The sequence below is a fragment of the Mus musculus genome, chromosome 11, assembly GCF_000001635.26.
Source record: "Mus musculus strain C57BL/6J chromosome 11, GRCm38.p6 C57BL/6J".
In the NCBI taxonomy this organism is placed as follows: Eukaryota; Metazoa; Chordata; class Mammalia; order Rodentia; family Muridae; genus Mus; species Mus musculus.
The window spans coordinates 20,287,420-20,302,179 of record NC_000077.6 but is presented as its reverse complement, the minus strand read 5'-3'; the positions used below and the strand labels follow the sequence as shown (position 1 = coordinate 20,302,179).

The window sequence follows — 14,760 nt, the reverse complement described above, 5'->3', positions numbered from 1 at the left end:
ACCTGCCTGTCTTTGAGTCCTGTCTTGTATTTGATGGAGCTGTTGCGCTTTTAGGGGTTGACCGAGGGTGTCTGAGTACAGTCTTCCTTTCCCTTCCAGCCAGCGTGAGACCCTGGGGTGAGAAGGGCGGTTCCTCAGAAGGGAAACCTCTCTGACAACTGGTGTCTCTGTCCTGCCTGCGGCTGCCTGCCTAGGACTCATGACCATTAAGCTGTGTGTCGGTTTCTCATTCTCTGATTAGGGCTCTGACATCCTGCCGTCTGGCAGAAGTTAGAGTTTGCCACAAACCTCCAACATTAAGTGTTGTCGGAACCACTAGGTTGACAGGAGTTATTTAAGCATCCGTGCAAAGCCGGGCACCGGCGCAGTAACAAGCACCAAACTTTTACGGGGAATGTCCCTATTACCAAAGCCCTCCAGGCAAGCGGGTACCCACCCATGCTTGCTGTACTTGGGTCACCACCACACCCAACTCACTCTCTTACATAATCTCGTCTTCCTTTTTTGAAAAAGATATGTTTTTGTTTTTAGAGACAGGGCATTACTGTATAGCCTAATTTGGCCTTGAGCTAGTGAGACCTCAAGAGCCTTCAGCTTCACTGGGGTGACAGGCATGCAGCATCTTACATCGCCCTGTTTTCAATGACATCACTTCCTGTACAACAGGGAACTCTAGAAGATCACACAGGAAGCTGTGGTTTCCAGACCCTGGGGTTTTAGGAAAATGGATTCCCGTTCTGACATATATCACCAGCTCTTCATATAGCGTGGAAATTGACTTTAATTTCTAGTAGAGTACAATGGCTGGAAAGGTTTGCCTAGATCAAAGGTGGGATGACAGCTGGGACAATTTAGACTTCTCCCTGGAGCTTTTTGAGGTGTTCCAAGGTTGAAATTAGTACCTGGTGATTCAGCTTTTCAAGGTAGCCAGAGCAAGGTCAACTGTCCCATTGGCTTAAGCCACCTCTGCCCCAGTGTTTGGGCAGGGTCTGTTAAAACTTGCCTGCTCAAAGGAAATTTCTGTTACCTCCATGAATGATCCAAAGCACACAGCCAGGAGGGTCGCGAACTGTCAGTTCATGATTCTGCTGTTTGCTTCTCCCATCAGGCCGCAGTCCCCTCCCATACCTCAGGCTCCTCAGACTGAAAGATCACAGCTGTAGCGGTAACAGGCCACTGTGAGGGTCAGATGAGTTTCAGGAGTGTTAGTCTTCAGGAAGTGGCTGGCACATTAAATGTGCTGTGCACCAAGCTGACTGTCACATCGAATAGTAGCTGGGAACGTTCCTCATCTGCAGGTGTCCCTTTGTGGCTGGGTCCATGTTTTGCAAACGTTTTTTTGTGAGGAGACCAACACCTATTTATCCAAATAGGACACCAATGGCAGACCAAAGATTCCACTTAAGTCTAGCTTGAGAGATAATAGGTTTATTAGGATTACATAAAGAATCATGGGCATCTTATGACAACTACACCATTAAAGAAAATAGAAATACCCCTCCTCCCACAAGTCCTAACTGCCTGTACATCTTGGGTTGGAGCATGCCACAGGAGCACTCTCCCCCTCCCCTGAAAATGAGTGGGCCCAACCTTGTGCAGGTCACCTTTAGGCAATCATAGCTGCTGACACAATGACCAAGTTATGCTTAGGAGTCTGTTCCACAACACTCCAGCCCTTTGTCCAGCTTACATTCTCTCCATTCCCTGTTCCCTGATGTTCCATTTACTGGGCCCTTGTCACTTCTTCTCAGAACTCTGATGACTTATGAGTCCCTTGCAGTAACTGCTACCCTTCTAAAAAGAAGCTCCTCTGACTAGAGACGAAGGCAACATCATCTATGGACATAAGCATAAATATTTAGAAGGCACCTTGACAGATATATCATATCCAGTCAGCAAAACAATAGCTATAGCTTCCTCACCCGAGCTTATGACCTCTTAGCCCCAGGCTTCTGACCAGTTGTGAAATCCCTTGCGCAGAATAGGCCTGAAATTCAGTCAGAAAGCAGCTGCCTACACTCATAACAGTCCATCACGACTGACCCAGTGGGCCCATCTTGCCTGGAATGTTGGTGGTATATATAGCACACAGGATCCACAGCTGAGTCGGATTGTTGACAGTTCTCCCAGGAGCCTACACAGTGCCTTCAACCACTGTGGAAGCTAGCTAGCAGGGAGGAGGTTTATGGCGCAGTCCCAGCTTGGTCACCCTACACAAAGCATGGGATGGCTGTGGGGCTTTACCACGGTGAGCAAGCAACAGCAGTAACAGAAGGTTGTGTTGTTCAGGAGGTCCTGGAACTCCTTGACCAACAACTAGGGAGTCAGGCTCCCCCAGCACTGGGACTTCCAGCTAATAACCTTCAGATTTCTGGAGGCATCTTTTTCAATGTCATGGGGGCACTTCCAATGTTACAGGCCTCATGTCATTCATGCCATACTATACCCAACTATAAAGTTCCCAAGAATTTCACAGGTTCCCTGGCAGCCTGTGTGACCTGATTCCTGAGTCTTGCTCCGTTAGGTTTCATACACATCTTCCAGAAACTTTTCTAAATCTGTTAAAACAAAACAAAACCTCAGAGTTAGCAGCCCATCATCTATGAAGTAACACAATTTTGCAAAGGGTATGCAGGGTTACTGAAGTCCCACTAAACACCACGCCGAACAAATGTCATTTGCTCTCAGAAGTAAGCAGCTAAGCAGGTACCGAAGAGAAATGCCAGCGGGGTCCAACAGCATGAGAAGACTCTGTCATTTGTAGCTACTGTTTATTCAACAGGCCAATGCTGGGTACCAGGGTGTGGCTTGGAGGCAGTACTTTAGCCCCCCACAATCCTCCGTGAGCTCTGTGAGCTGTCCTGATACTTTGTCATCATATAGGGATGCACACATGTATCTCCCAGCCTCCAGCAGGCTCTTTGGAGCCAGGGCTGGCTCTTGTTGTTTTCACTGGCTTCAGTAGTGACACTAGTGCACACACACACACACACACACACACACACACACACAATGCCTCCACAGGCTCCCTCAGTTTGACTGTCTCTGGGTCATGTTGTGGGTCCCTGCTGCCTCTCTATTGGCTGGGCCTGTTTACCATTTCTGTATTCTCTTGAAGAGAAACATGTGCAGCTTACTCCAGAGGGAATAAGTGCTCTCCTAAGACAAGCTTAGCCTTTCTTAACCTGAACTTCTCTATCTTTTATGTCACCACATTTTTCTCAGTCTTTAAAGCCTTCCAGAGGCTCACAAGCACTGAGTTGGTCACTCTGTCACTTTTTTTTTCCTTAGAAATTCTGGCTCAACACAAACTTTAGCAAATTCATCTTTGGCCCTGTTGAACTCCATGTTTGGAGACTGTCCTATTTATGTTGCTACTGCTGTGATAAACACCATGACCAAAAGCAACTTGGAGAGAAAAGGATTTATTTCAACTTACAATTGTAGTCCATCATGAAAACATGTTGGAAGCTGGGTGATGGTGGCGCACACCTTTAATTCCAGCACTTGGGAGGCAAAGGCAGGCGGATTTCTGAGTTCGAGGCCAGCCTGGTCTACAAACTGAGTTCCTAGACAGCCAGGGCTACACAGAGAAACCCTGTCTCGAAAAACAAAAACAAAAAACAAACAAACAAAAATACATGTTGGGACAGAAACATACGGCAGGAACCTGGAAGCAGGAACCAAAGCAGAGTCACGGAGGTCACTGCTTCCTGGCCTGCTTTCTTACAACAATGCAGAATCACCTCCCTGGGGTGGCACTGTCCCCAGGGGACTAGGACCTCTCCCAGCAATCATTAATCAAGGAGATGTTCTACAGGCCAGCTTTGGGAGCATTTTCTCAGTTGAGGATCCCAGATAACTCTAGCTTGTCTCAACTTGACAGGAAAACAAAACTATCAACCAGGACAGGTACCAAGTTTTGTGTACAGTTTTCCTGGGGAAAACCATAAGTGAATAAATGTCTACTCGCTTCAGATAGGCATCAACAAAAGATCAAAGGAAGCATTTGCTGAAAGGACCCTGATATAGCTGTCCCTTGTGAGACTAGGCCGGGGCCTAGCAAACACATAAGTGGATGCTCACAGTCAGCTATTGGATGGATCACAGGGCCCCCAATGGAGGAGCTAGAGAAAGTAACCAAAGAGCTAAAAAGATCTGCAACCCTGTAGGTGCAACAACATTATGAACTAACCAGTACCCCGGAGCTCTTGTCTCTAGCTGCATATGTATCAAAAGATGGCCTAGTCAGCCATCACTGGAAAGAGAGGCCCATTGGACACGCAAACTTTATATGCCCCAGTACAGGGGAATGCCAGGGCCAAAAAGTGGGAATGGGTGGGTAAGGGAGTGGGGGGGGGGGAGGGTATGGGGGACTTTTGGGATAGCATTGGAAATGTAATTGAGGAAAATACGTAATAAAAAAAATTTAAAAAAAAAAAAACTCCTTAGTCAAAAACTACACCTAGGTCCCAAATATGTGAGTATAGTCTCTGCCCACTGGAATAAAGATTTTTAACTGGCTGTAAAAAAAAAAAAAAAAAAAAAAAAAAGATCAAAGCAATAATTCCATTCCAGTCTAGTTTGGTGAAGCAATACATTTCATTAGGGTTATTTACAGAGGCTTAAGCAACTTAAGGGCATCCATACCAATGAAGAAAAACAGGTCAGAGGTGGTGGTGCACACTTTTAATCTCAGCACTCAGAAGGCAGAGCAGGTAAATTTCTGTGAGTATACAAGTTCATGGCCAGGCTAGTCTACTTAGTAAGTTTCAGGCCAGCCAGAAATATATAGTGAGACCCTGATTCAAAAAAAAAATTGGAGTGGTGGTGCACGCCTTTAATCCCAGCACTCAGGAGGCAGAGGCAGGCGGATTTCTGAGTTCAAGGCCAGCCTGGTCTACAGAGTGAGTTCCAGGACAGCCAGGGCTACACAGAGAAACCCTGTCTTGGAAAAAAAAAAAAAAAAAGACAAAAGATGTAGTCTCCCCTCCCCTAGCCTGAAACCTGCTTGCTCAGGGGTGGAGCTTCCTGCTCATTCGTTCTGCCACGCCCACTGCTGGAACCTGCGGAGCCACACACGTGCACCTTTCTACTGGACCAGAGATTATTCGGCGGGAATCGGGTCCCCTCCCCCTTCCTTCATAACTAGTGTCGCAACAATAAAATTTGAGCCTTGATCAGAGTAACTGTCTTGGCTACATTCTTTTCTCTCGCCACCTAGCCCCTCTTCTCTTCCAGGTTTCCAAATTGCCTTTCCAGGCTAGAACCCAGGTTGTGGTCTGCTGGCCGGACACAACAAAAAGACAAAAAAAGAAAGAAGAGAAAAACCTTTCTCTCTCCCTGCTCATTACTGAGGGATAGTGAGATAGGCTCTCGTGCTCTGTCCTGGTAAGCCCCAATCTCAGGGCCTTTGGCTCAGGCCCAGTGTGTGCAGGATAATGCAGAAAGGGAGAACTCATGAACCTCCTGGAATTTCTCAAGTCAGATTCTCAAACTTGAGTTATGTGTCGTAGGTGCTATCAGCCACTTTCTGTTGCTAATAGCATAGCACTCAAGACTAGGGGGGTTAGAAAGAAAATGGTTAATGGGTCTGGATGTCCAAGGTCGGAGGCTTGAATCTAATGATGAACTCACAGTCTGGAGTGGAACAGGGCAACATAGCAGCTACAACACTGCTAGTCCCTTCTAGTCTCTCTGCTGATGCAGGCATCAGGAGTCAACAATGACGGCTTTAATACTAATCATTTTAAAAAGGACACATCTCTAAAGATCGTAAAGATCACGAAGATGTTTGGATCATCTGCCTCTTACCTCACCATAGACATTAAATTCCAGCAGGTTGTTACAAATAAGTTTCCCAGGACTCAGTACAGCTGTGTCCCAGCTCTGCCCATAGCAGGAAGGGAATAGCTCAGAAGTCTTCTGTCATCAAAACTAGTTTCAGAGACGTTCTGAGCTCAGTGAAGAACCACTGTCTCAATGTTGTTTCTTGGGTGGCTGGGATATGATCCATATGCCTCAACATTCACCCCGTGCTCCAGAGGCTGGAGAGGTGGCTCAGTATTTTTAGAGCATTTGCTGCTTTTACAGAAGACCCAAGCTCATCTCCGAGCACCTTTATTGATCCATTTACAACCACCTGCAACTCCAACTCCAGGGGCCCAACACCTCTGGTCAGCTACACACATATGCAGATACACACAGAGATAGATACATATGCATATAATTTTTAAAAAAATGTAAGTGTGTGTGTGTGTTTTTGTGTGCGTGTGTGTGTGTGTGAGTATGTACAATTCAATACTTTCCAGTATTTTAGAAGCTTGGAGAAAACACCACAACAGTGATGAATAAAAGCCTCTCACCCTCACCCAAACAATAAACCTGCTTCTGTCTCTATGGCTACCTGACATGTGCCTACTCTGACATGTCATATACCTGGGATGGTAACATCATTTTTCTTTTATAGAGAAACCCCAGGTAACGGTGACTGATGTTAAATGTGACCCCTGCCCAGTTCCCACTCTTCTCACACATCAGAGGGAGCCTTACAAACCATGATCACTAAAACAACAAATTCAGCATAGAGCATGCGGCTCATTCTGTCTGCTCAGTAGGGTCTTTTCCATCGGGGATTGAGTTGGGGAAAGATGGACATCTGGATTCATAGATTAAACAGAACACACACTGATTAAAAGAGCCTTCAGACCCTTCCATGGTCTAGGTCCATGGATCTAGACCACATGCTAAGTTAAAATGTGGTGGAATCCTGGGAACGTATTCTGCTAATACTGGTCTGGCTGCGCGACACTGTGTTGCTCCATCAAGGCACAATGCATAGTGTATGCTGTGTGAATGACTCTCCCTACAGTTGTGAAGTGCACAGCTTTCATACTTGTACATGACAGCCCTGGGCTGCAAAGGTGAGTGATAGGTTAAAATTTTGACTCACACTCTGGTGGTGTTGTTTTGTTTTGTTTTATTTTGAGATAGTGTTCTTCTAGCTGTCCTGGAACTCACTTTGTTTACCAGGCTGGCCTCAAACTCAGAGATCCACCTGCCTCTGCTTCCTGAGTGCTGGGATTAAAGGCATGATCCAATTGCCTGGCTCGACTCACACTCTTAACATAAAGCATATTTCATCCTGTTTAAAAACAAAACAGATTTTTTGGTTTGGGCTTTTGTTTTTTACTTCTTTTCCTCCTAACAGGTGTGCATAATGAATGAGTCTTAGAGGCAGTAGGATTGTGGTCAAGAGGAGTCTCCTTATTCATATTTACCACTCACATGGCCTTTTCTCTTTCTCTGTGATGCCCATTTAGCAAGACACCTTGCTTCCTGCTAGGTACTTTGTAGTTGTGATGTACTATCTTTGTCTGAGATAGAGTCTGGCTACACAACCCAGCTTGCCTAGAACTGTGTAGCCCAGGTTATCTCAAATTCATGATCCTACTGCCTTAGCCTCTAGAATGCTGGGATTGTAGGCATATGTACCATGTCTGTCATTTGGTGGATCTTTGATCTCTGTTCCTCTGGTCACCTAGGCTGGTTGACCAGCTTACAGGCTCCTTCACCTGACATAAAAGTGACCACAAAGCCTAATGAATGGCCACAGGGTAGCCAGGACTAGGTGAGGCTACATTGCAAAGAGTGGAGTATTACCTGTAATATTATTCAATTTATTTCAGTTTCTTCCTAGGAGGTTAATGGAGCTACCCACAGTGTGGGTCTTCCCCTAATTAACCCAGTCTAGGAAATCCCTAAGAGATCTGCCCAGAGGCTTGCTTCCCTAGTAAATCTTGATCTGGTCAAGTATAATATACTATCTCTCCTTTCAGAGACCATGTCTTATTCTGTATCCCAGGCTGTCCTGGAACTCATTCTGTAGCCCTGGCTGGCCTCAAACTCAAGGCAATTCACCTGCCATCATCTGTTTAAGGGATAGGTTTGCAAGTATAAGTCAGTAGGCCTGGCTAATCTTTTCTCCCATAAGTGGTTTTTCTCAGACATTTTGTCACACATGGAAAGCTGACTGACACAGGATAATGTGCCACAACGCTACAGAGAAAATAGACAGCTTGATCGGAAAAGAAATAGAAACTCCAGACTATGCCCAGAACTATGAGAAACTAGAGAAAACTAATGTCTCGACTAAAAAAAAAAAAAAAAAAAAAAAAAAAAGTTTAACAACACCTAACTGTGGTTTTCCATACATTCTCTTGGGATATAAAAAATATTATCCTTGAGCTAAACCAGAGGTTAGTTGATAGATTGCTTACCAAACATGAACAAGGTCCATTCTACCTCATAACCAGTCATGTGCCATAATCCTGTTATCCCAGCACCCAGAAGGCCAAGGTCATCCAGAAATGCACAGTGAGTTTGAGACTTGCACTATAAGGGATGCTGCCTCACAAAAACATCATCTTCATCTTTTTTCTTTGTTCTGGCTGTATAACATTTGACACACAGGGAAAATCCATGAACTTCACAAGGATTGCTACTCAATTAGTTTTCATCCAAATATTTGAAAGGGATGGATTCTCACCGTGTTTCCTGAGTTGGTACCAAACTCCTGGACACAAACAGTCCTCCTGCCTCAGCTTTCTAAGTAGGTAAGACTAGAGAGATACACAACAACCCCTGATCTTCAGAGACTATATTTTGTGTGTATGAATGGGCATGTATGTCTATGTACCACTTGTGTGCCTGATGTTCACAGTAGCCAGGAGAAGGCATTTGATCCCCAGGTGTTGTGGATAGCCCAGGCGCTAATTATATTTGATGTTAATTCCATTCTCCTGTGAGGGGCTTTGAACAAGGAATGAGTCAGTACTCAGGTGATTTCCTGTAAACCTGCTTCCCACCTTAATTTGTAAAATAAAGGAGAGTTGATGATTGGGCAGATAAAAGGAAAGGTGGGAAGGGAGAAGAAGGAGAAAATGGAAGAGGAAGAGGACAAAGGGGAAGAGGAAGAAAAGCAGAACAGAAGCACATGGCCTGGAGAAATCGTAAGTTCTAAGGGGTCTTATAAATGTGGAAGATGGTAGGGTAGCAGTAGATCTGCCCAATCTAGGTGCACAGCATGTAATAATATTAACTGAGTCATGTTTTCATTGCTAGGGCATATTTGGGTGGAGATTTACCACAACACCCAGGAACTAGAGTAACAGATAATCAGGCACTGGGAGTTGACTCTAGGTCTGCTGGAAGAGCATCCAGTACTCTTACACAAAGTCATTTCTCTTGCCCCACTCAAAAGCATTTTTTAAATTTTTACAGAGATAGAATTCACATACCGTACCAGTATAGTTAAATTGTTTTAAGGTTTCAGGTTGTGCAAATAACATCATACCTTTTAGAACATTTTATCATTTTCAAATGAACCTCCTACTCATCAGAAGTTGCCTTCACTGACTCATCCCTTACGAGCCTCACAGCCTGAGACCATCAATGTCTGGGCTTTGTTTTGTAGAAATATAGTTTTAGCAGTCAAAATGACCAGACCAAGTCTACAGCTGCCTAAACAAGATTAGCAGTTCTCTGAAAAATAACCATAACAAAAAATAGCACTTCTCAGAAAAATTCTCCTGCCCTGCCTCGCACTAAATTCCGAGAAAAACCACAAACTGCCTTGACCTTGCTGCCAGAATTCCCTGAGACATTAGTAGCTGACCAATGAGTTTAAAAATATATTGCTGCATTGCTGACCAATCATAATATGACTGTTCAACCCTCCACAAAAAAAAAAAAAAGTATAAAAGAACTGTGTTTTTTTAGCTCAGGGCTGACTCTCCCTGAGAGGCTGAGCAACCCCACGCACGTCGGAACAATAAATCTCTTGCCATTGCAGCAATCAATCTGTTGTCAAGTTGTGTTTTGGGGGGGTCGCACACCCAGTGTAAGGCCTCAGGGGTCTTACATTGGGGGCTCGTCCGGGATAGTGCTCCCCCAGAACCGCAATTGGTGAAGAGATCAGAGGTACGCTCCAGCAGGTCTATGTTACTTTCTGTTTTATGTTGTCTGCATCTGCTGTCTGTGTTTGTCAGTTGCAAGGCTATTTTGGTCCTGGGAAGGGACCAACCAATCTCAGGTTCTGGGGGGGTCTTGGGAAAGACCTATCTGATTGGTCGTTGTGATGGGCAGACATGCCAGGATGTCACAGGCCACAGGAAACTGGAGGATGCTCCAGAATCCCTCTGGGAGGTTGGATGGGAGGTGGTCCTTCTCTACCCAGAGATTCAGCTACCACCCAGTATGAACAGTATCAGGCTTCTGTGGGAATCGCATATTGGACGTCCTGTGTTGGTCTTGTTTGTCTTGGTCGCTTTCTGTGGTGTTACTGTGACGCTTTATCTGGACGAAACAATGAGACTGATGACTTCTACTCCCTTGACTACTACCCTTCACCACTGGACGGACATAAAACCTAGGGCACACAATTTGTCTGTTGAAGTTAAGAAGGAAAAGTGGAAGACTCTGTGCGCTTTGGAGTGACCCTCCTTTTAGACTGGAGGGCTCCTTCTTTTAGATAAGATAGAAAAGATTAAAGAGAAGATCTTCTTGGGACCAGGGGACACCCTGACCAGGTTGCTTATATTGTTGTCTGGGAAGATTTGGTCCTGTCTCCCCCTTTGTGGGTTCACCCTTTTCTTTCACTTTCAGAACCAGGTCTATCGAGAGTATGTGCCATGAAAACTGAGATGGAAAAGAAGACTGTTCTGCCCTCTGGAGATACGGACCTACTTCTTTTAGATCCCCCCCTCCTCCTTATCCCCCCACTCAGCCCCCAGTACCGGCCCTGCAGGGAGTGGTAGCTACCCCAGAACCCACAGCACCCTTGGCTCTGCCGGCATGGGCTTTCCAGGGGAAGGAGACAAGCACAACAGGAGAGTGGGCCCAGAAACTAGGACATGGAGCAAGCAGGTGGGGACCCCAATGCCTCTATTTTACCCCTCTGAGCCTATGGACCCCTAGATAACCAAGGCAACCAACCTCTCCAGTATTGGTAATTTTCCTCGGCCAATCTCTATACCTGGAAAATTCAAAACCCCTCCTTCTCTGAAAACCCCCAGGCTTTGACCAATCTTTTGGATTCTATTCTCTTCTTCTACCAACCAACTTGGGATGACTGCCAACAGTTGCTGCAAACTCTCTTCACAACGGAGGAGAGGCAACGGATCCTCCTTGAAGCTAGGAAGAATGTATCCAGACCAGATGGGATACCTTCCCTTCTGTCCAATGAAATAGATACTGGGTTTCCCCTTACTAGGCCTTTGTGGGACTACAACTCTCCTGAAGGTAGGGAGCACCTGAAGGTGCCAGACTCTAATGGCAAGTCTCCGAGGGGCAGCACGATGCCCCACCAATTTGGCCAAGGTAGGGAAACAGCCCAGGGCTCTATGGAATCTCCCTCAGCATTCCTTGAACGCCTGATGGAGTCATTCTGTCAGTTTACACCCTATGACCCTACAGCAGAAGAACATAAGGCTACCATTACTGTAGACTTTATACAATGTCAACCAAAGACATTAAGAAGAAGTTGCAGAAGCTAGAAGGGTTACAGGATAAGTCGTTGAGGGAACTTGTGCAAATAGCTGAGAAAGTGTTTTATAACAGAGAGACAGAGGAGGAAAAAGAAGAGAAAAGGCAGAAAGAGCAGGAGGCTAGGGAGCTGAAAAGAGACAAGAGACAAGAAAGAAATCTTTTTTTCGGCTTTCAGCTTGGAGGAGGCTAAGGTGCAACTTTCTTCAGTCGTCCTGAATCCAGGCTCATCTGACACCAGCTGCCTCCACCATGCTGCCCAAGTTCAACACCGAGATCAAAGTCGTGTACCTAAGGTACACCAGAGGTGAGGTTGGCGCCACATCCACCTTGGCCCCTAAGATCGGTCCTCTGGGTCTGTCTCCAAAAAAAGTTGGTGATGACATTGCCAATGCTACTGGTGACTGGAAAGGTCTCAAGGTTACAGTGAAACTGACCATCCAGAACAGACAGGCCCAGATCGAGGTGGTGCCCTCTGCCTCTGCCCTGATCATCAAAGCCCTCAAAGAGCCACCAAGAGACAGGAAGAAGCAGAAGAACATTAAACACAGTGGGAACATTACATTTGATGAGAAATCTTCATAGAATCCTGGCCACTAGTAATGAGACAGAGTTTTGATTTTAAGATTAAAACCATGCCAAAGAAAAAGGGGGGGTGTAGAAATATAGTTTTAGCAGTCAAAATGACCAGACCAAGTCTACAGCTGCCAAAACAAGATTAGCTATTCTCGGAAAAATAACCATAACAAAAATAGTAGTTCTCAGAAAAATTCTCCTGCCCCACCTCGCACTAAATTCTGAGAAAAACCACAAACTGCCCTGACCTTGCTGCCAGAATTCCCTGTGACATTAGTAGCTGACCAATGAGTTTAAAAATCATAATGTGACTGTTCAACCCTCCACCAAAAAAAAAGTATAAAAGATCTGTGCTTTTTGAGCTTGGGGTTGACTGAGGCCGAGCAACCCCATGCGCGTCGGAACAATAAACCTCTTGCCATTGCAGCAATCCTCTTGCCATTGCAGCGATCTGTCATCAAGTTGCGTTTTTGGGGGTCGTACACCCAGGGTAAGGCCTCGGGGATCTTACAGTTTCTATAGCTTGTTCTACTCTAAAAAACTCAAGTAAATGAAATGATACAACATTTTGTTTGTAGATTGCTGGGTAAGAAGGTAATTGTGGGACACTAGAAACATTCACTTCAGGGAGGGAACCAATGACAGACCAGTGTATAGTCGGTCCAACTTGCTAAACCAGTGAGTTTTCCTGGGGTTAGTAGCAGGAACATAGGTGAGAACAGTTAGTTACAGGAGCAGAAATGACTCAAAAAAATAATAATAAAAAAGCTGATATATCAACAAAGTGTACCCCAGTATGGGTGACAGCTCACAAAAGCTGGTAACCTGGAACTCACTCTAGCTTGCCTGCAGCTCATGGGGTTAAAGAACGCCCTCTCCTGGTCCATTTGTTAATCTGAGTTACCTCCAAGCAGCTCAGATTGTCTGTGGGTCTCCCAGGAAGTTCAGATGATTCCTTGCTTCTTTCAGGCTGCTGGGCTTTTCTGAGAAGGACTCTCAGCTCGCTTTACTGTTTGCATATGCCTGGGAAGGAAGGAGCCTAATGAATCTGATTAGTTTCATGGACTTCCTGAAGCTATTTTTAGATGTTTATTTCCTTGCATGATGGAATACTTCATCTCCCCTTAGAACATTTTGTCATTTCACCTCCCTATAGACATCATGTCTTAAAACCTCCCCTTTCACATGCTGTCTTGAGAAGTTCCCCCCAGAGGGAACTGCTGCCCAGCAGAGAGAGACTCTTGTTTGGCCTTCTGAGGAGCTGTCAGACTATTTCTACAGTGGTTTGGCCATTTTCAAGCGACTCTGGTTCCTTCATACCCTTGCCAACATGTTTAGCCTGTGGTATGGTGTATGAAGATATGTACACATTTACAGGTTCACTCACATATGTGAACCAGAGGTCACAGTCAGAGGCCCTCCTCTTTTCTACCTTTTTAACAGACAGCCTCTCACTAAACCCTGGCTGGCTGGCTGGTCAGCAAGTCCCAGGGATCCTCCTGTCCCTGCCTCCCAGCACTGGGCTTACAGGCAAGCACCTCCATATCTGGCCATTTCATGTGGGTCTATGGATCTGAACTCAGGAGTTCATGCCTACAACGGCAAACACTACCCACTGAGCCATCCCCCTAGCTCTGCTGAGCATCTTTCATGTGCCCACTGGCCATTTGCATATGCTCTTTGGCTAACAATTTATTACTATTATTATCATTATTATTAATGTATTTGCATTATGAAGAATATAAATTTCTATTTAACTATTTTTTATAAAAATTATACATTTTATGACTTGAAAATGATCCTCTTTTATCAAGTTCTATAAAAACTGGTTGTAAATTTGAAGTTTCCCCTTTTAAGTTAAAGTCATTTTCACAATAGCAGGCAGATCTGAGTAAGTCTTTGGAATGAGATTATTCCTGGAAAACTTGTATTTCCAATTCTGAAGTCTAAGGTCGTTATTTTTGTTGTTTTGCTTTTTGTAGGTTTGCTGTTGTTTTTTTGTTTTGTTTGGTAGTGCAGGGACCTGAACTTATAAGTGCTATGTAAGCATTCGACCAATGAACCCCGTTCCCAGCTCCAAATGTGTTTTTAACACTTGTCAGAACTGATAAGTATCACTTCAGACTGGATCATTACCATTCCCTTAAACACTCAGATGTCTCTGTCCATTGGCAGGAATTGCCTGGAGAGACCTCAGCCTCCAGGAAAGGATCCAGCTTCCTCTGCGTGGCTCAGTCCCGAAGCTTACCTTATAACACGGTAAGCACACGGTAAATGTCTGTGAAGAGAGTAGAAGGAATGAGCAATGGATGGAGAATCGGTTCCCCCGGGGCATGAAGATGATATTCACCAGCAGCTTGAGTCCAACAGCAGAGCTGTGTGGGCGGGCTTTCTATCAGCAATTCTGTTCTCAGACAAACAAAACTTTTTCTATAAAAACAGGCACCAAGCCCCTTGCTTATCATTCCCCAGTCTTAAGATGGCCAAATACACACTCACAGTGTGAAGGGCTCTGCAAGGGAGCAACCGTTTCTAACTACACATGGACAACCCTTCGTGCAAAGAACAAGGTCATGTGACAGCAGCCTCATCCTCATCAGCTGCTGTGTGAGACGCTGTACAGGGTACCATGTCCCAAGC

General features: G+C 45.2%; 1 pseudogene; it reads left to right on the top strand.

Annotated features, from left to right (window-relative positions):
- Rpl12-ps2 (ribosomal proteimn L12-ps2) lies at nt 11,709–12,154 on the top strand (annotated as a pseudogene).